At 38.8% G+C, this 20925-nt stretch overlaps 1 protein-coding gene and 1 long non-coding RNA gene across 3 annotated transcripts in view; one reads left to right on the top strand and one right to left on the bottom strand.

The window, feature by feature from the left end:
• NME8 (NME/NM23 family member 8) overlaps nt 1-20925 on the bottom strand; it is a 318092-nt gene that overhangs the window by 254390 nt on the left and 42777 nt on the right. For both annotated transcript variants that reach the window (XM_087892436.1, XM_060686126.2), the window contains exon 2: nt 9613-9939. The gene's annotated coding sequence lies outside the window, so the exon portion shown is untranslated. The remainder of the gene's footprint in view (nt 1-9612; nt 9940-20925) is intronic.
• Nucleotides 16533-20040, top strand: LOC148114188 (uncharacterized). The gene is made up of 2 exons (XR_015734341.1): nt 16533-16655; nt 18204-20040. It is a non-coding gene; the product is annotated as an uncharacterized LOC148114188 (long non-coding RNA).

Genomic DNA, 20925 nt, shown 5'->3' on the forward strand with positions numbered 1-20925 from the left:
AGTTCTTGAGTATTTTGGTAATAGTAACCATTAAACAGATTAGACTATAACTCACTGCTTTACTAAACTTTTCTCAAACTCTTGTTGAAACTCAAAATGTGTGTTGTTATCATGATTGCCTTTATTTCTATGCTAAATCAATCAATCAGGCAGGCAGGCAGGCAATCAGGCAATCCAGTAGAAATATCCCAAATCCAGTATTTGTTGCAATAACATGCAAAGTTTGGTAGAATTCCATCTTCCTATGAAAGAAGACAAAACATCTGGTAACCAAGATAAACACAGAAAATAAGAAGGTGAGATATGTATGAAAATGTATTGCGGCACTCACAAATTTACTTAATAACTGACTAATGATCCAGTTGTTTGTAATATAATAGTACAGCTAATCCTCCAGTTACGACTGATCATTTAAAGACCATTTTGAAGTTACAACAGATCTACCCTAAAACCTACATATAACCCTGTTTCAAAGTTACAGTGACTACAGCATCCCACACTCATTTACCCTTACCAGAGATACTTTTTTATTGAAAAGTTTTATGAAAAGTACAAACATTTTCACCCCCCCTTCCCCCCTCAACCCCCCTCCCCTTCCCACCCTCCCTTCCCCTCCCTCCCCCACCCCCCTCCCTAGACTTCCCAGAATGAGCACAGGGTATAGCATTCACAAACCAAGAACTAAAATGTGCTAACAAATTATTACATTTCATGTTCTCCCTAGGTCCTTAACTCCTTATAACTCAGAAAAAACAAACATAAACTACTTAATATTATTTCATTCATAAGCTATATGAATCTTCTTATTCGGATGCTTCTTCTGTATGTAATCAATCCATTTTGTCCATTCCAATATATCTCTCTCATTTGAATGGTCTTTAAGGTATGATGAAATTTTTGCCATTTCCGCCAAATGCACAACTTTTAATGTCCATTCCTCAATAGTAGGTGGGTCTTCCTTCTTCCAGTACTGTGCCACCAGTAACCTGGCAGCCGTTATTAAGTTCAAAACCAGCTTAGTCTCTATTACAGTACAATCCGTAACTATTCCCAACAGAAAAAACTGTGGTGTAAATTTAATTTTTTTCTTCAAAATATTTTGAATAATCCACCATATTTTTATCCAAAAAGCCTTAATCTTTTTGCATGTCCACCATATATGGAAATATGTAGCATCTTCACACTCACATCGCCAACACTTGGGTTGTAAATTCGGATACATACAAGCCAGTTTTTTTGGGTCTAAATGCCATCTATAAAACATTTTGTAAAAATTCTCCCTTAAATTTTGTGCTTGTGTAAATCTTACATTTCTAACCCATATCTTTTCCCATGTTTCCATCATTATCACCTACATTTTGTGCCCATTTTATCATACAATCCTTGACTAACTCTGTTTCTGAATCTATTTCCAGTAATGCATTGTACAACCTTTTTATGTGCATTTGACCTTCATCTCTTATTTGCTTTATCAAATTCTCATCCTGCTGCAAAATACCAATTTTTTGATCTTCTCTCCATCTGGCCAGCAGCTGTCCATATTGAAACCAAGTCTTAATAATCCCTTCTTCTTTTAGTTGTTCCATGGATTTTAACTGTAGTCTGACTCCTTCCTTATAAAGGAGTTCCTTATATGTAATCTTATCTTGCTTTTGCTCTAAATTTATGTTCTCTATCGCGTGTCTGGGTACTGTCCATATTGGTAACCTATCATTTAGTTTATATTTATACTTTTTCCAGACACGCAATAGAGCATTTCTTAATATATGACTTTTAAAAGTCTTATCTACTTTCTTATCATACACTAAGTAAGCATGCCAGCCATAAACCAAACCATATCCTTCAATATTCAATATCTTTTCTTCCGTTAAGTTTATCCAATCTGTGATTGCTGAGAGGGCAGCAGCTTCATAGTACAATCTTAAATTGGGCATCTTAAGACCACCTCTTTCTCTAGTATCTTGCAATATCTTTTGTTTAACTCGTGGTTTCTTCCCTGCCCACACAAATTTGTTTATGCCCTTCTGCCATTCCTTCAAGTTCTCATCTTTTTTAAGTATAGGTATCATTTGAAAAAGAAATAGAAATTTTGGTAAAATATTCATTTTTACAGCAGCTATCCTTCCCAGCAAAGACAGTTGTAGTTTTTTCCAGTTGTCCAACTCTTTCTGTATTTTATGCCATAATGGTTCATAGTTGTACTGATATAATTTTGTATTTGCAGTCATAATATAAACCCCCAAATATTTAACCTTCTTAACTACTTCAAATCCTGTTAACCTTTCTATCTCTTCTTTTTGGCTCCTAACCATATTTTTAGCTATTATTTTTGTTTTAGCTGCATTTATTTTAAAGCCAGATACTTGTCCATATAAGCAGGTTATATCCATCAAGGCTGTAATCGATTGTACCGGTTGGGTTAAGGTAACAACCAGGTCATCCGCAAATGCTCGTACCTTGTATTCATGCTGTCTAATTTTAATTCCCTTAATTGTATTCATCTCGCATATCTTGTTTAATAAAATTTCCAGCGTCAAAATAAACAATAACGGGGACAAAGGACAGCCTTGCCTTGTTCCTTTTTCTATGTTAAATCATCTGTTAAACCACCATTAACTATTATTTGCGCTGTTTGTTTTTGATATATTGCCTTAATAGATTGTACAAATTGTTCTCCAAATTGCATCCTTTCTATTAGTTTTAGTAAAAATTGCCAATTCAATCTATCAAAGGCTTTCTCAGCATCCAAGAACACAAGCACTGCGGGGACCTGGTTGTTCCTTCCCAAATACTCTAATAGGTTAACAATTTGCCTTACATTACTCTTCATTTGTCTACCATTTATAAAACCAGTTTGATCATGGTGAATCATTTGCTGCATGACTGTCATTAATCTATTTGCCAAAATTTTAGCAAATATCTTATAGTCTGTATTTAATAATGAAATTGGCCTATAATTTTTAGGATCTGTATCGTCATGCCCTTCTTTTGGGATCAACGAGATAAATGCTGTCTTCCAAGTTGGCGGTACCTTTCCTCCCTGTTGTATATTATTAAATAATTCTTTCAACGGTTCTATCATTTCCTCCTGTAGGGTTTTATAGTAAATAGCCGTCAAATCGTCCGTCCTAGGAGCTTTACCCACTTTCAACTGCTTAATTACTAACGCAATTTCCTCAGACGTTATTGATTGATTTAAACTATCCCTCTGCTCATTTGAAATTGTATAAATATTCTCTTTCTGCAAAAATCTCTCTATATCTTTAATTTTATCACCAGTATACAGCCTCGAATAAAACTCTAAAAAAGATTTTTTAATCAATTGTTGCTCATAAACCTCTTTATTCTTATATTTTATTCTCTCTATTGTCCTTGATTTTTGCTTTTTCCTTAACAAATATGCCAACCTGCCTATATAAACAAATAACAAAAGTAATTGTAAATGGGGACTATACAAAGAATTTTAATATAAAGATAGGCACATGACAAGGATGTCTACTATCGCCTTTACTATTTATATTGACTTTGGAAGTCTTGAATAGGAACATCAGACAAGATCAAGAAATTATAGGAATGGAGATATGAGGATAAAGATATAAAATACAAGCATTTGCAGATGATTTTATATTCATTACAGAAGAACCATTGGAGACAATTCCTAAACTATTAAAAAAGATAGAGGAGTTTGGAGAAGTAGCAGGACTAAAAATAAACAGAGAAAAAACTAAAGTTATAGTCAAAAACCTCACACAGAAAGAAAAAGAACAATTGGCAACAAAAGTGGACATTCAAATAGCAACAAAGATGATTAGGGGACTCAAGGATAAAACCAGCGGTGAAATCCCCCTGGTTCTATCTGGCTCACCGAACTGGTAGTGCCAGAGGCAGGAAGCTTTGCCCACCAACCAGGATGTCATTACGTCCCGTTTTTTTCCATCTGTGCATGTGCAGAAGGTTCTGCACATGAGCAGAAGAAGTGTGTGCACGTGTACCACGTGCACTCCCTCATGTGCTCCCGTTCCCAAACCGGTAGTGAAGGTAAGTGGATTTCACCGCTGGATAAAACATATAAAGAACTGTTGCTGTAACTGGATATGTCTAGTCTTATGAAAAGAAGGACTAGGAGTGACATGATAGCAGTGTACTGATATTTCAGGGCTTGCCACAAAGAAGAAAGAGTAACTATTCTCCAAAGCACCTGAGGGTAGAATAAGAAGCAATGGTTGGAAACTAATCAAGGAAAGAAGCAACTTAGAACTAAGGAGAAATTTCCTGACAGTTAGAACAATTAATCAGTGGAACAACTTGCCTCCAGAAGTTGTAAATGCTCCAACACTGGATTTTTAAAGAAGAGATTAGATAACCATATGTCTGAAGTGGTGTAGGGTTTCCTGCCTAATCAGGGGGTTGGACTAAAAGAAGGTCCCTTCCAATTCTGTTATTTTATATATGTTCCTTTCAACAAATATTAAAAAGTAAAAATTGTTTTTCATCTGTTCATCCATCTGCTATCACAAGTCAAGAAACTATTGTTGGCCACTGCTTTTGATCACTTTCTGGTAAAATAATAAAATTATCTGCATCATTTTCACTGAGCTTGGTAAACATCAAAGTTGAACTGGCAGATTTACAGAAGGCTGTCTTTTAATTTGGGTCCTTCTATATTTTTTTGAAACTTACAAACATTTTATACTGTTTTGAAGCTCTTATTAACAAGATTACAAGAAAGATACTTAAAGTAAGCACAGATATTTCTTCCTGACTATTGTTTTATTTAACAGCATTGTTTTATTGCAGCCTCTGGATAAAAAGAAGAGATACAATTGTATGAATAAGCAAATAAATTCAGCTTATAGAACAATTTTATTATTTTTTGCTAAGAAGTCAGTTCCACTGAAATCAATTATTGCAGCCTTACACTGCCAGGAAATTGGTTCCATTGAATGCAGTGAAACATACTGTCAGATCCCTAAAAGTGATACTGCCATTCAATTGGAGGAAGGGGGAGACTTGGATTCGATTTACTAGCATGGCCTTGTCAACAGATATTTTACAACATATATCCTGGTGCCAAAGAGGCCTGAGATTCCCTTTACCTGAAGGAATTTATATGGTAGCCATGTGGGTTGCCTCACTTTAAAGCATACTGGTGGGAATACATGTTTGTTCGGGTTCTCAGAGGAAATAGTAAAGAAAACAGTTTCACACTTGTGTATTGGCTAAAATCTGCATTCTGACTTAAAGGGAGGGGTCTCTACTGCTTTAATCCTACTTGTCTTGCCTAAGGGTATTCAGATCGTGTTTAACTGGATGGCTTTCACTTCTGCTTAATAAAAGAATCCTTTTGAACATCCACGTTTCAAGAGTTCATAGTTTCTTAAGTTGGAAGGAGAGGCGATCCTTATAGAAAGCACGATCTGCAAAACGGTCAACCGAGAGAAGCAATCTTCGCTCTACTGAAGGGACCTTTGCAAACCTTGTCTGAACGAAGCAGAGAGCTGGGAGAAATCGATTGCTGGGTGGAGACATCAACCGCCACCCAGTCGGATGCCTGCTTCGTGCACCCCATCGGAGAAGATGAGGTAACCCTGGAGAATCCTGAAAAGCCCCGCTGGTCAATTGGCATCAGGAAGAAAGATGGCTGGGATGAGAGAACCAGAGGAGTTACCCTCAACCATGGCAACCGAAAACCAGGGTGGAAACTGGAACTAGAAGCCCTTGCTGACCAGGGGGGACTGACCAAAGCATCACTGAGGGAGGACTATCTGAAGAGGCATATAACCCAATTGATGATGGAAATTTTGGAAAATCTCAACATCCGAAGGGAGCCAGGACAACAACCAAAGGGCGCGGAAAGGGCAGCAGTCGCAGATGATGCAACAGGAGGCACCCCCCTTCTGGAGCCTGCCTATCGAGCAGAGGGCACAGCAGCAGTGGGAGAAGACCCAACAACCCCTCCCCTCCAGGCAGCACACACACCGGCGCACATTCCCAACCAGCCCCGGGTCCCGCAACTGGAAAGAGAAACTCCCCCTGTTGGGGTGAAGTTTGATGGGAATCCGCAACAATTAGGATTCTTTGTGGCACATGTGCTAACCTACATGCAAGAGTATGGGCATGATTTCCAAACCCAAGGATCCTGAGTGTGAGTTGTGACCCTAGCCCTAGAGGGTGCCGTAGCCAGATGGATGGTGACCCTACATAACGCCAATGCACCAGAACTGTGGGTTTTTGACCATTTCATGATGGCCCTGCAATGTCAGTTCGAGGACCCACTGGCAGATCGCAAAGCACACGACCACATTAAGGTGGTGAAGCAGGGGCGACGGCCAGTAGCAGAGTATACTGAAGAATTCTGGAACCTCGTGTGTCATGTGCACTGGCCGGAAGATATTTTGGTGAGCTGTTTCAAGGATGGGCTGAGTGATGATCTATACAATGCCTGCATGGCCCAAGAGGCACCGAATGACCTATATGAATGGTATGTCACCGCCGAAGAAGCTGAGATCAATATGGCCAGAAACCAATATCGAGTGGGCAATGGAAGCAAGAGCCCCTCAAACCACAAACTGCATTCTCCCCGAGATCTTCAGCCTGTTTCAAGTGTGGAAAAGAAGGGCACCGAGCTGCAGAGTGTTATTTGCAAACACCTGCCCAGAACCACCCACCGGGGGAGAACCCTGCAAAACTGGGTCGGCGTGGGAAGGAGACTGCCCTGAGGAGCAGGCAGACCACAGAGATTCCATCCCCTCCCCCCTTTGGGGAGGAAACCCTGGCATCTGAACAGGAGGAATCACACTCATTCGGAAGCGATCCAGATGATGAACCACTGGTAAGCAAACCAATTAAACTGCTTACCCTCCCCTTAAGACTATTTATCCCAAACCAGGACAGGGAGATAAGTATCTCCACTCTAGTGGATTCAGGGTGCACCCGTTGTTTGATCAGCCCAACCCTAGTAGGGAAGTTAGGGATTAATGTAAGAAAGCTGAAAAACCCTATTGCTTTCTGCCAACTAGATGGGTCAATAGCAGGAGGGGAGCTGAGAACATTTATTGAGAAAAACCTAGCAAGGGGTTTCATCGAACCAACCCGACCAAAAATTACAGCTCCAGTGCTCTTTAGAGGGAAAAAAGATGGCTCAAAATGTCTCTGTGTTGATTTTAGAAACCTCAATACTATCAGTGTGGAGAACATGTATCCTCTCCTGCTTATGAAAGATATGCTAGCACACCTCGCTAAAGGGAAAAAATTTTTCAAAGCTGGACTTAAGGGAGGCTTACTACTGTGTCAGAATTAAGGAAGGGGATGAGTGGAAAACATTTAACACCCCCCTCAGCTGCTACGAATTCAAGGTGCTCCCCTTTGGGTTGCAAGGAGCTCCTGCAGTGTTTATGCAGTTAATAAATGAAGTGCTGCATCATCATTTATATAAGGGGGTCTTGGTCTACTTAGACGACATTTTAATCTATACCGAGACCAAAGCAGAACATGTAAAACTAGTCAGGGTGGTTTTAAATAAACTCTGCTCTGCCAAACTTTACGCCAAACTTTCCAAATGTGAATTCCACCAGGAGAAGATTGACTATTTGGGATACCGCATTTCACACCAGGGAGTTGAGATGAATCCTCTAAAAGTGCAGGCTGTACTTGATTGGGACCTTCCATGCACACATAAACAGTTACAGAGCTTCCTGGGGTTTGCCAACTTTTACCTCCATATTACATTCGTATGTCCCCACTACCGGGATATAAGATCAAGACTCATTTCTCCTATTTCCCAGAGATTCCCTGGTTCACCTGATATGTTCAGCCTTTATTTCCTACTCCAGGACACAGACCCCAATATAACTCTAAAGGTGGCAAAAATTTTTGCTACGGTCGTGGCTGGAAAAAAACAGGAAAAGAGACGGGTATGCCCGATGGCAGAGGATCACCAGCATCGACAGTACAGATTGTATTTGAGGCAGTAGATGGTGTACTGTCCCATGATCTATCTATATTTGTAAAATATTCTCCCTTTCTTTGTCTATTTTAATTTGGTCTCTGACCACAATAAAGCTTACTACTTACTTACCTCCAGTTTATCCTTGCTTTTGCTCAGACCCATCACCAAGCTCTTAAAAACGAAGGGGGAGGACAATCCTAAACCAAAGCAGCCATTGAACTGGACGATGGAATGCCAGGCGGCATTTGAAAAACTTAAATGGCTGTTCTTGGCAGAACCAATTCTAAAACACCCGGACACAGAGAAACCATTTGTCATACAAGCAGATGCCAGCGATGTGGCAATAGGAGCGGTCCTGCTTCAGAAGAATGAGCAAGACCAACTACAACCCTGCACTTACACATCCAAAAAGTTGAATGAGACTGAGCATATATATATGTTTTCTCAGGTGTTTGTATGTAGGTCTTTGGTTATTCGGGTCTTCTCCCACGTAAAATTGGAAGTGTCTTGGCGACGTTTCGACGAAGTCTCATTTGTCATCTTCAGGCTGGTGTTCTCGGCTTCGTGCTCCTGGAACACCATATATATATATGTCTCTGTATATATTTATGGTTAACTCCCACTCTGTCTACATCATCCCCAAAACCACTCCTACTTATCTCTGACCACTCCTCCCTTGTATATATATCGAACTCTCCCTGATTCTTGGCTCTTCCTCTGCTTCTCCTGTAAGAGATCAGATATGAATAAATGACAATTTTTATCATCATAAAAGACTCTGAGTAATTATTGGGCAAGATCCTCGAATTCTAACAATTATGATAGCAGAGGATGGTTTACTGCCCAACTAAATCCAGATATGTCTGAAAACAACGAAATTCAAAAATCCAAAAGAAAAAGAACCAATCCTTGGGCTTGTACACAAAAGATGGCAGCCCAACTTTCACCAGAGACCTACACCTCGAAGGAGACTTCAACAAAAGGAGATGAGAAAGAAACCTCCGTTGAAATCTCGCCAAGCAAGGAAGATACTCTTAAAAGAAACCTGCTGGAAATGATCAACAACACACCAGGCAAACAAGAATTAATTGTGAAACTCCAAGATCTAATAAAAGACTGTGGAGCAGCGACTAAGAACAACAAACCTGACCCCGAAACAGAACAAGAAGACCTCGATCCGGTAAGAGAATCCACCATCTGTCTAACACCCATCAAAAGAGCAGAAACAACTTTCGCGCCTTTTTTGAGGCAGCCATCTTGCCCAGAAATATTAACTAAAATGGCCGACCAATCACAGAGGGGGTCTCCCAATACTAAGGCAGGAACGAGGGCCTACTCACTAGAAAACCTATCGGACAGTGATGATAAAAGTGAAGAAGGAAATTACAACCCTCCTGAAAAACTGTCCAGCAGAGAAGAAATAGAGAAGGCCATGCAAATTTTAACAGCAGCCTTCGGTAAAGATATAAAGTTCCCCAATGAAAGCCCAAACGCTTCCAAAAACGCAACAAAAAACTACCACACTGAAATGGACTCTAACAAAGCCTACCCAAGAAACCACCGCGACCGTACCAACACCCCCATGCCAACGCTACAACCCTGGGATGCACACGAATGACAAACAGCAACCACACCGATCCCCAGAAAGCAAGAAAAATACTTACCAATCCTGCAGATACCGAAGAGACATCCCGATCCTGCGACAGGCGACATCTTCAATCCACTCCCCCTCAATGAATGCAACGCGGAGCCAAGCTTCCCTGATGTCTGGCACTTCGCTGCAGGTCTTCAACACCAAACGATGATCCGGAGAGGCATCCTGGGAGACCACATGACGATTCGAGATCCTTTCGATCTCCCAGAGGCTTCCGGACCAGAACCGACCCTCTGCCCAAGTGAATGGGGTCTACGAGTGAGAGCTCCAGCTGAGAGATCCTTGCCTGATGACTGCACAGTGCAAATGAGAGGTAAGCATGCGCAGAAACAACCACCTATGAAACAAGAGAGAGACATAGAAGCAAGTCACTACAGACTGCCTAACTGTATTCCAATACCATATTGTGAGTTTCCTCACATTGTAAACCATGGACAGCGCCTGCCTGTAAGTAATACACCACATAACACAGGAACTTTACCCATTGACTTTCCAAAACTAAAAATTGATGGAACTAATTTATTAGAGTGGAACCAACAATTGCAAATTATTTTTTTAAAAGAAAACATTTTATTTCTAATCAACAATCCACCTAAAAAACCCTGGTCTTTTGAGTTAGACTGTTTACATCACAGGGCTTTCTATTTGTTAATTGCTAGCATATCCCCTTGTATTTACCCCAGTCTGAGTGACCACTTAACTGTAACTGAAATGATACAAAAATTGTTCACTTTGTTTTATAGCAGAAGCAGGGCAACAACTACCAGAATTTCCAGAGAATTTTATTCCGCAAAACTGAAAATAGGTATGTCTATGAGTGAACACTTGCTTGCACTTAATGCAACTAGAGCAGATCTAATCCAAAGAGGTGAGAACATAACAGATGAAAGCATGAAAAGTATAATCATTAATTCCTTAGATCAAAGCTGGGACAATTTCATATCTCAATTAGATAGTCTTAACATAAAATACTTATCAGTAGAGAACCTATCAAGCAAACTGATTGCTGAAGATAACTTATGAAAGAATCGAAATATGTCTTGCAGAGAGTACAAAACAGATAGAAAACCAATCACTACAGACAGATACAGTTATCACCCTGAATGTTACTTGTGTGGATCTAAGAATCACTATAGAAGAGACTGTCCTAAGGTTACCCGAAGTAAAGATCATAATTATCATAGAGACAAAGCAGAACATAGATACAAACATTCTCCAGAACACAGATTTAGACGTAGAGACTCTCCAAACCCCAATAATAGAAAAGAACATAGAGATAGTTCCAGAGAGAAATACTCAGGGTCACTATATGGGCTCACAAAACAGGGATACAATAGCAAATACATCAAAAGGGAAAACCTTCGGTTAATCGATTCAGGTGCAACCAATCACACCACGTATGATGCCAGTCTATTATCTTCATTCATTAATGAAAATTCCTCAGTCAAAGTAGCCAATCAAACTAATGTCAAGGTAATTGGAAAAGGAGATATAATCTTAGCAGAAATTGGTAAAATAGAGGGGGTCTTAATCACACCCGACATCCCATACAATATACTGGCTGCCTTATGACTCAGCCAAGACTTAGATATAGAAATTGAAATTAAAGCAGACCAAACCTTCATGAACAAAAACGGAAAGCGTATAGGAAAGACCATTATTATTGATGGTTTACCTTATCTCAACACCTCAGGCACCAATCAACAACAAGCCAATACACTTACAGTATCAAAACATGCAACTAATGATAATACAAATAAGGGAAATCAATCAGTGACTCAAGGAGATAAGCCCTCAATAGGAAAACTGTTGCATGATGATTGTGCACATCTTCTGCACAGAAAATTAGGTCATATAAGTTTCCCCACAGTGCAAAAGATGAAGGAATATATTGATGGTTTAAAATTAAAAAACTGTGACAATTACCTTGAGTGTTCAATTTGTAAATCCGCCAAACTGAAAACAAAGCCCAGACCTAAAAAATCCATACATACCACTGATTCCATCTTCCAATTGATCCATATGGACTTAGTAGGACCATTCAAACCTTCCATAAAGTACAAAAAAAGATTTTTTCTAACCATAGTTGATGACTACAGTCGCTATGGGTTTGTATACACAATTAAGACAAGAGTGAAGTCTTTCATAAATTCAAAGAATTTTACAAATGAGTTGAAATTCAACATAATACTAAAATAAAACAGATCATGACCGACAGAGGGTCAGAATTTCTGTCCAAAGATTTTTCTAAATGGCTTAGGGAACAGGGAATACTTCATTACACATCTTGTCCATTTTCGGCTTTTCAGAACAGTATTGTAGAAAGAAAAAACGGGGCGCTACAGGTAATGATGAGGTGCATACTAGAAGATGCTGGACTGGGAAAGGCATTCTGGTCAGAGGCCCTCCTATATTCTAATTATACAATCAACAGGTTGTGGTCCAGCACAATAAATTCAACTCCTTACGAATTGATGTATAAAAAGAAACCCAATATATCTCACTAACATGTTTTCGGAGTCACTGCTGACGTCCTCATTCCCAAACAAATTAGAAGAAAAGGGGACCAAGCATCTAAAAGACTCAGATTTATGGGGTACGAATCTGGCACCAAAAGGTATAGATTTATTGATAATCAAAACAACTTTATAATTTCCAGATCAGCCACATTTCATGAGAACGCTAATTGGTCTAAAATTCATCTAAACGAAATAATTCATACAACCCATAACTCAAATAATCAACTAGATTCAAATAGTGTGGATCACAACATACAACCAGTAATCAAAGCCAAACATAAAGAGGTTGACATTAAGGAATGTAAAGAAAATCATCCATTATTGAAATTAGACACTCTCTCTGACAAAGAGGCAAGATACTTACATGAGTCTATCACTCCAATAAACAGACCCATCAGAGAGAATAGAAACAAAAAACCTAGTAAATATAATGATTTTATCATGTCACTATATACTGAAGAATCTACCTCCACTTCATATGAAGAAGTAACAAAACTACCTCATGAGGAGAGAAATAAATGGGAAATAGCTATGAAAAAGGAACTAAATAGCTTAAAGGAACTAGACGTATACACCCCATCAGAAGTACCTAATGATAAATTTCCAATTGGAACAAAATGGATATATAAAATAAAAACCCTAGATAACAACAAAACCATCTATAAAGCTAGATTAGTGGCCCAAGGGTTTGCCCAAAAATATCCTGAAGATTATATGGAAACCTATTCTCCTACAGTAAGGATAGAAAGCGTAAAATGTGCACTAGTAATTGCCTCAATTTTGAAATTAGATGTATACCAATTCGACATTCAAACTGCCTATCTGCATGCCAAATTAGACAAGAAGATATATGTTAAAGCTCCCCCTGGTATACACCCACTTGAAGGTAACACATGGCTATTGAATAAGAGTCTATACGGACTGAAACAGTCTGGAAAACAATGGTACGATTGTTTATCCACCATACTAAAATCAACAGGATTCTCCCCCACTCCTGAAGATATGTGTTTCTTTTATAGGAAGAACAAGGACTATATAGAATATGTCCTTATCTATGTAGATGATATTTTATATATAGGGAACCAGAAACAAAAATGTGAGATATTCGCTCAAGAGTTAAACAAGCATTTCTCTCCAAAATCTCTAGGAAAAATAAACAAATATTTGGGAGTTCACATCACACAGATACAAAAGGGGTTCCAACTATGTCAAGAAGAAAAAATACTAGAGTTAATCAAAAAATGTAACCTGAGTGAAGCTAAGTATTGCAAAACACCTATGCATCCTGATTTTGTAAAAAATATGCATAACAAAAATGAACCTTTCACTAACAACAAATTATATAGATCAACAATAGGGTCTTTACTGTACATAGCTAATTGGACCAGACCCGACAGAGCATTACCTGTCAATTTATTATCTAGATATGTAAGCAAACCCACAATTTATCATTGGGAAGCCGTTAAAAAAATCCTTAAATACTTAAAATATAGTTCAGGTGCATCTCTGAGATTAGAACCAGATAACACACAAACACCCACACTCTCCTGTTATGCTGATGCTGATTGGGCAGGAGATATAAAGACTAGAAAAAGCACTTCAGATTATATTCTCTTTCTCAATGGTTGTCCCATACATTGGTACACCAGAAAACAAAATTTAGTTGCAACTTCTACAACCGAAGCTGAATTTGTGTGTTTATCAAAGGCTGCAAATAACCTCATATGGTTTGATGATTTATTAACTACCATATGGAATGAACCCAGTTACCCCATCATCATTTGTGAAGATAACAAAGCAGCCATAGAAATTTCTAAATCAGATGCAGTGGGTCAAAGATCCAGACACATCGATATTAAGTATAAGCATGTAAGGCAATTGTCTAATATTGGATTTTTAAAGACCATACATTGCGAAACAAATGAACAAATAGCAGACATACTTACGAAACCCTTACCTAACAAACAGCATTTATACGTAAGGTCTAAGTTAAACTTACAATTATCTTAGGCATTTAGAGGAGGTTCTGTTACATATGTAAATGCCTAATATATATATATGTCTCTGTATATATTTATGGTTAACTCCCACTCTGTCTACATCATCCCCAAAACCACTCCTACTTATCTCTGACCACTCCTCCCTTGTATATATATCGAACTCTCCCTGATTCTTGGCTCTTCCTCTGCTTCTCCTGTAACAGATCAGATATGAATAAATGACAATTATTATCATCATAAAAGACTCTGAGTAATTATTGGACAAGATCCTCGAATTCTAACAGAGGCTTATGCAGTTTGTTGGGCATTGTTAACCTGGAGGCACTTCCTAGAAGGTAGTAAGACTCCTTTTGAAGTCTGGACTGATCATAAAAATCTAGAAGCCCTAAAGACCCCAAGGAAACTCTCCCCAAAACAAGAATGATGGACTCAGTACTTTAAATGGTTTGATTTTACTCTAAAATATATCCCGAGGGGGAAAAACTTTCTGGCAGATGTGCTATCCAGAAAACCGCAATACCATAGTGCAAAATCAGACGCAATCAAACCCATAGTACAAAACAATCAACTAGCTGCTGAAGTAGTCACCAGACACAGGCAAAACAAGAGACATTTATGGGCAATGACACCACCCAAAATTTTAAACAAGCATTGGCCACTGATGAATGGTTTTTGAACAACAAATCCAGCTGTCTGATGAAAGAAGACTTGGCTTGGGTGGGGTGGAAGTTGTATGTTCCTGCCAGCCAAAGACTATGCTTAATGGTAAGGTGCCACAACTCCAAACTAGCTGGACATTTTGGGTTTGTGAAAACTTTACACTTGATTAAAAGACAATTTTGGTGGCCATCGCTAAAAAAGGACATGGAAAGCTATGTAGCTAGCTGCCCCATTTGTGCAGCAGCAAAAAGACACCAGGGGAAATCCCCAGATCTATTGCAGAAGGTAGCTGAACCTTCAGCGCCTTGGAGAGAAATTGCTATGGATTTCATTGTGGAATTGCCAAACAATGAGGTAAATACTGTTATTTGGGTCGTGACAGACCTGTTTTCAAAACAGGCGCATTTTATACCCTGCCAAAAGATCCCAACTGCTAAAAGTTTAGCCAAATTGTTCCTAATACACATTTATCGACTTCATGGTGCTCCACAAAGGATCATCTCCGACAGAGGGGTTCAATTCACCTCCAACTTTTGGAGGGACTGACCAGGAGTCCTCAGACTAATGGCAATTCTGAAATTTTGAACTCTGTATTAGAACAATATTTAAGATGTTTCATTAATTTTCAATAGGATAACTGGATCGAACTTTTACCTTTTGCTGAAGTTGCATTTAATAATGTTGTTCATTCAAGCACTGGTTTTACTTCTTTTAGAGTAGCGACAGGCCAGGATTTCAGCCCCATGCCTGAACTACCCACAGAAGAATCCACCATCCCCTCACTTAAGGAGTAGGTGGATAATTTGCAAAACACGTGGCCAATGGTTAGACTAGCTTTAAAGGAAGCTAGAGAAGCTTTTAAAGTTCAAGCTGACAAGAAAAGGATGGAACCCAAACCTTTTCATATTGGAGACAGAGTATACTTATCTACAAAATTCCTGAAATAATTACAACCATCGAAAAAACTAGGGCCAAAGTTCATTGGACATTTCTCCATCACTAGAATCATCAATCCAGTAACAGTTGAACTACTCCTTCCAAAGACACTCAGGCAAGTCCACCCAGTATTCCATATCAGTTTACTCAAGCGAGAAGTAATCTCATCCCTCAGACCATCTGCATCTACACCACCTGTGCCCATCATGATTGAAGGTGAACAACACTTTGAAATCAAGGAAATCTTTGACTCTAGGATACACAGAGGGAAAATCCAATACTTAGTTGCTTGGAAACATTTACCATCAGCACACAATGAATGGGTCGCTAAACACCATGTTAGGGCTCCAATCTTATTGAGAAAATTTCACTCTCAATACCCTAACAAACCTTGTTAATATACTATCATGAAATCTTGAAATCTTGTGTATATTTGTTTTTTTTACAGGTGGACCCTTTTGTTTTCTAAGGAGGGTAGCATGTCAGATCCCTAAAATTGATACTGCCATTCAATTGGAGGAAGGGGGAGACTTGGATTTGATTTACTAGCATGGCCTGTGTCAACAGATATTTTACAACATATATCCTGGTGCCAAAGAAGCCTGAGATTCCCTTTACCTGCAAGAATTTATATGGTAGTCATGTGGGTTGCCTCACTTTAAAGCATAATGGTTGGAATGCATGTTTGTTCGGGTTCTCAGAGGAAATAGTAAAGAAAACAGTTTCACACTTGTGTATTGGCTAAAATCTGCATTCTGACTTAAAGGGAGGGGTCTCTACTGCTTTAATCCTACTTGTCTTGCCTAAGGGTATTCAGATCGTGTTTAACTGGATGGCTTTCACTTCTGCTTAATAAAAGAATCCTTTTGAACATCCACGTTTCAAGAGTTCGTACTTTCTTAAGTTGGAAGGAGAGGCAATCCTTACACATACACTTGGTATGTAAGATTCAATTTTCAACTAGTTAAGCTTTTCTCTTTATACTTCTTCACCAAGAATCTTCCTGAAAGTTCTCTATCCCTCTCTCTCTTTCATATGATTTCTTTTTTATTTCAGTGGATTCACTGATTATAATCCTATTAGGATTAATTATCTGGGTTCATTATTATATGATAATCAAAAGAAAAGTATGAGAATAGGAAAGAATTCCAAAATAATTGCTATATGATGCATTTCTTTAAAAAAACAAAATAAGAATATTTTATTCAGAATAGCTGACTACTTTTATGTATCTTATTCAGAGAAGCTGAACAGAATCCATCTTTAAGGAAACACTGTAAAGATCCCACTATTCCATAAATAAAAAAATATTCTGTATCCAATAAATTAGGTGTATTGACATTTATCCTTCATTTTCAGTATTTCATCCACTGTGAAACCAATTTTGCTGCTGATTTCATAGTATCACCCTGAGTCACAAGGATTATTATCATGACTGTAGAACTGTCTGCTGACTATAAATGAGCTATAAAGAGCTATAAAGAGCTCTAATAAGCATTATTATGCTTGCCATAAAGTCATAAAGTAGATTTTGTTATAGTTGATGATAACATCTTGAGAAAGAACCAGAAATTATTGATGAGGAAAGTTGTTAAAACAAGTCTAAATGATACTTTTCTAGAATATTAACATACTGTAGAAGGTTTTGAAGAAACATAACTAAACACAACACACAATTATATATTCATATAAATTTAAAAGTGACAAGTGTGTCTAAATACTTTTTCCAGAATAAAACCATGTATAGATATTATGAAGGCTATAACTAAATGCAGTGACAACAAAATTCTAATTTAGAATTTCCTGGATTTGGATATAAAGAGCAAAATAATATTCCTAATCAGGGTCAGAATAAGATACCATCAACATATTGTATTTTTCTATCCTTCTACTAATACTTTCCTAATTTTTAAATATCCTTAGGATGGTTGATCAAAATCTCCACTGATTTTTCTCAATGAATTATGAATTATGAATGAATTATTCTTTCATTATCAGTTTGCCTAGAACTTTAAAAAAATGTGTCAAATGGTTACCTTCCAGCCTCTGACTGAAGATCAAAAATTTTTACATTTGAGTTGTTTAGGAAATCTCAAATGAATGCCATCAGGTCTTGGTGGTCTGTAATCTCTCAACATACCTTAGAATATTTTGGGGGGTCAATTTGCTTTACTTATTTCCTTAAGAAAGTCAGTGCAAACTCAGACCTACACTAAATGTTCATAGTAAAGTGAGAGAAAAAGAATTTATTCAATTCATCTGCAATCTCCTATCTTCTTGGAATATCACTTTCCACATTATTTTGTGTTAATTCCCAACCGCTTTCCCAATGTTTTTTGTTTTGTTTTAAGTATATTTAAAGACCTTATTTTTATTAATATTATTTGCCATATGCTCATCTTTTACCATACGCTCTTACTTTTCCCCCAATTCTTTTCTTTAGACAGATTTTCCATTTTCTAATGGATGTCTTCTTAAATTTACAGCATCCTGGATACTACTAGAAAGTCACATTAGGGGGAGGCGGAGCTGACATTGCAGCAAGAACGGCAAGCTTTCATAGGGCTCTGTGTTAAGCTGCAGTATTCTTCCTGACAGGAGGCCCAATTGGACTCAATTGGACCCAAGACACCTTGGAAAGGTGGTGGAGGCAGAGGGGGAAGTTTTGTTGATCAGAGGGAGCCTGCAAACTCACTGTCTGATCCCAGAAAACTCCTTATCCTGACAGGGGATAAAAACAGCCATTAAGCTGGCTGGACTGAGCCTGTGACAGCTCTGATGAAAGAGCAATAAAGGTGATGAGCCGAAAACAGTGTGTGATTTGGGTGAACTATTTTTAATTTCCAACTCCTGGAATTGGAGGAGGAATTGAGGAATTTACCTCAGATATTAACTTCTTTCTGAAAGCAAGACTCTAAAAGAGAGGAGGTAGTTTTTAATTCACCCCTCTAAAATGGCAACTAAATACATGAGCTGCTGACAGACCCAAGCGAGGGAGAAGAATGTGCTTGGTAAAAATAGACCTTGGAGTTCCAGGTGGCTTGCTTGTGGATATTTTGCCAGCTTTATGGATACTTAGGATACTCTTTAAATATATAGTATACATTGTAATCCTAACTTTGCAGAAGTGAAAGTTTGAAGTGGATTCGGGTGAAAGAAATAGAGTAAGGACACCATCTCCTGATGGAACCTGTCAAGCAAAGGGAGAAGACTTTGAACAATTGAACGATCTGACAAAACAAAAGGCTTGGGTTCCTTGGAACTGAACTGAGCTGATAAACTTAATTGGGTGCTGTCTTGTGGAATTAACACTTGCAAACTGCTCATGCTGGATACTTAGAAACAGATGGGGAAGACATAGAAACTTGTCCTTGAGATCATTTGACTTTTGTGGATTACAAATATGTTGGACAGCATGAAATTTGGATTTAATTTGAAGCTAAGTGGAGATTTTCTGAACTGCTGAATAGAGGTGACATGCAACTACTGGGTTTTTGTGGGCCTTGCAGATTACAATTATCATTTCCTATAAGAAGAATAAGTGAATTAAGAAAATATTGAAGAGACTACTTGGACATCTTAGATACAATCTGTGTGGAATTTAGAGTTAAAATTAAACTTAAAAGATAGTGAAATTAGTTGAGGATTGAAAGGGAGAGAAAATTGTGAGGGAAAGAGCATTAATGGTTAATATTAAAAAGGGCATGAAGAGAGAGTGGAGAATTTGGGAGAAATCTGAAAGGTGGTGAGGCACCTTATCTAAAGTTGCTGATATGTTGATAAACTTCAAAATGTAAAATTCAAATCTATCTAAATTAGGAAAAAAACTGGATCGGCACCATCATCTGCCCTGTCATCTGCTCCATTATCAACAACGTCAAGCCTTCAAGCCAAAGGTCAATAGAAAGCTTAATTCAACAGGAAAACATGAATGCAATTGTCAGCCCCTATGAGGCTTGCTTGCTTTTGGCTGCCATTGTAACGGGAGGGGGGAGGCATTGCTGGTATTTGGGAGGGGGAAAAGTGAGCTGGTGGAGACGACTTGAAAAAGGGAGGAATTTTCTCACTGTCTTCATAGTAGCTGCAGAGAGAGCTGAGAGCTATCAAGGTCAACTGTTCTGGCATACCAGATAGATGGGGCCATCAAAAGAAGTACCCAACATGACACCTTGGGGAGATGTGGATTGGACACTCATCTTGGGTCCTTGGGGGGAGGGTTTTGGGGATGCTTTCAATATGTAATTTTCGCGCCTATTGCCTCAGACTTTGTTTCCTTTCACTGCATTCATACTCAGTAAAAGTACCTTTCTCTACAAACATAAAGTTGCATTTTTTTTCTTGAGTTTTGAACGGAGGCACACCTGACATTAAGTAAAGTCTGCTTTACCAGCCATCCCGGACAAAACTCTACCATGGGGGCTGAGCCAAGAATGTCTGACCAAGATAGTGACCAAGAGGACATGGAAGCCACTGGGTCCACTCCTCCACCCCTCCTCAGTCCAGGTGCAGTGAATATCAGAATTACAGCTTGAAGAAAAGCCAGTCAGAGCTAAGTGGTCACTGGGCATGGGAAGGATGGTATCTCCAGAGGAAATCCCCTCAGGGGTGACAGTTACCAGATGCCAGCATGGAGAGGCAGCTTGGCAGGAAGAGGACAGAGAAGACCTCCTGCTGACTCAAGCCATGCAACTATTGAAAGAAGCTATTGAAAGTCGTAAAGCCCACGAAAGGTATGCATTGCTGGCATGGGGGAAGACTGCACACCAAGGGGGGAAGCAGAGGCTTCAGTGAGTGCAGAAGAGATTCCTAGAGTTCAGTCAGAGAAAGCAAGCTGCTGGAACTCAAGCTGTGGATGTAGCCCAGCCCCCACCCACCCCGCGCGAAGGGGTAAGGACCCAGAGGCGTCAAATTCCAACAGTTCCTCCACTTACAGTAAAATATGGAGGAGACCCCAAGGCTTTGGGACTCCTTGGAAGGAGATATCCATGGGTTTTATTGTTGAACTACCCAAAAGTAATGAAAATATAATCATTTGGGTGATTATGGACTTCTCCAAACAAGTGCACTTTGTACCCTGTTCCAAGATTCCCTCAGCAAAGATATTGGCTAAACTGTTCATTCAACATGTCTATAGGTTACACAGTGTTCCAGAATGAGTAATTTCCAATAGAGGGGTTCAGTTCACCTCCCACTTCTGGAGGGAGTTCC

The sequence above is a fragment of the Pantherophis guttatus genome, chromosome 4, assembly GCF_059756535.1.
Source record: "Pantherophis guttatus breed Tessera chromosome 4, ASM5975653v1, whole genome shotgun sequence".
Taxonomy (NCBI): Eukaryota; Metazoa; Chordata; class Lepidosauria; order Squamata; family Colubridae; genus Pantherophis; species Pantherophis guttatus.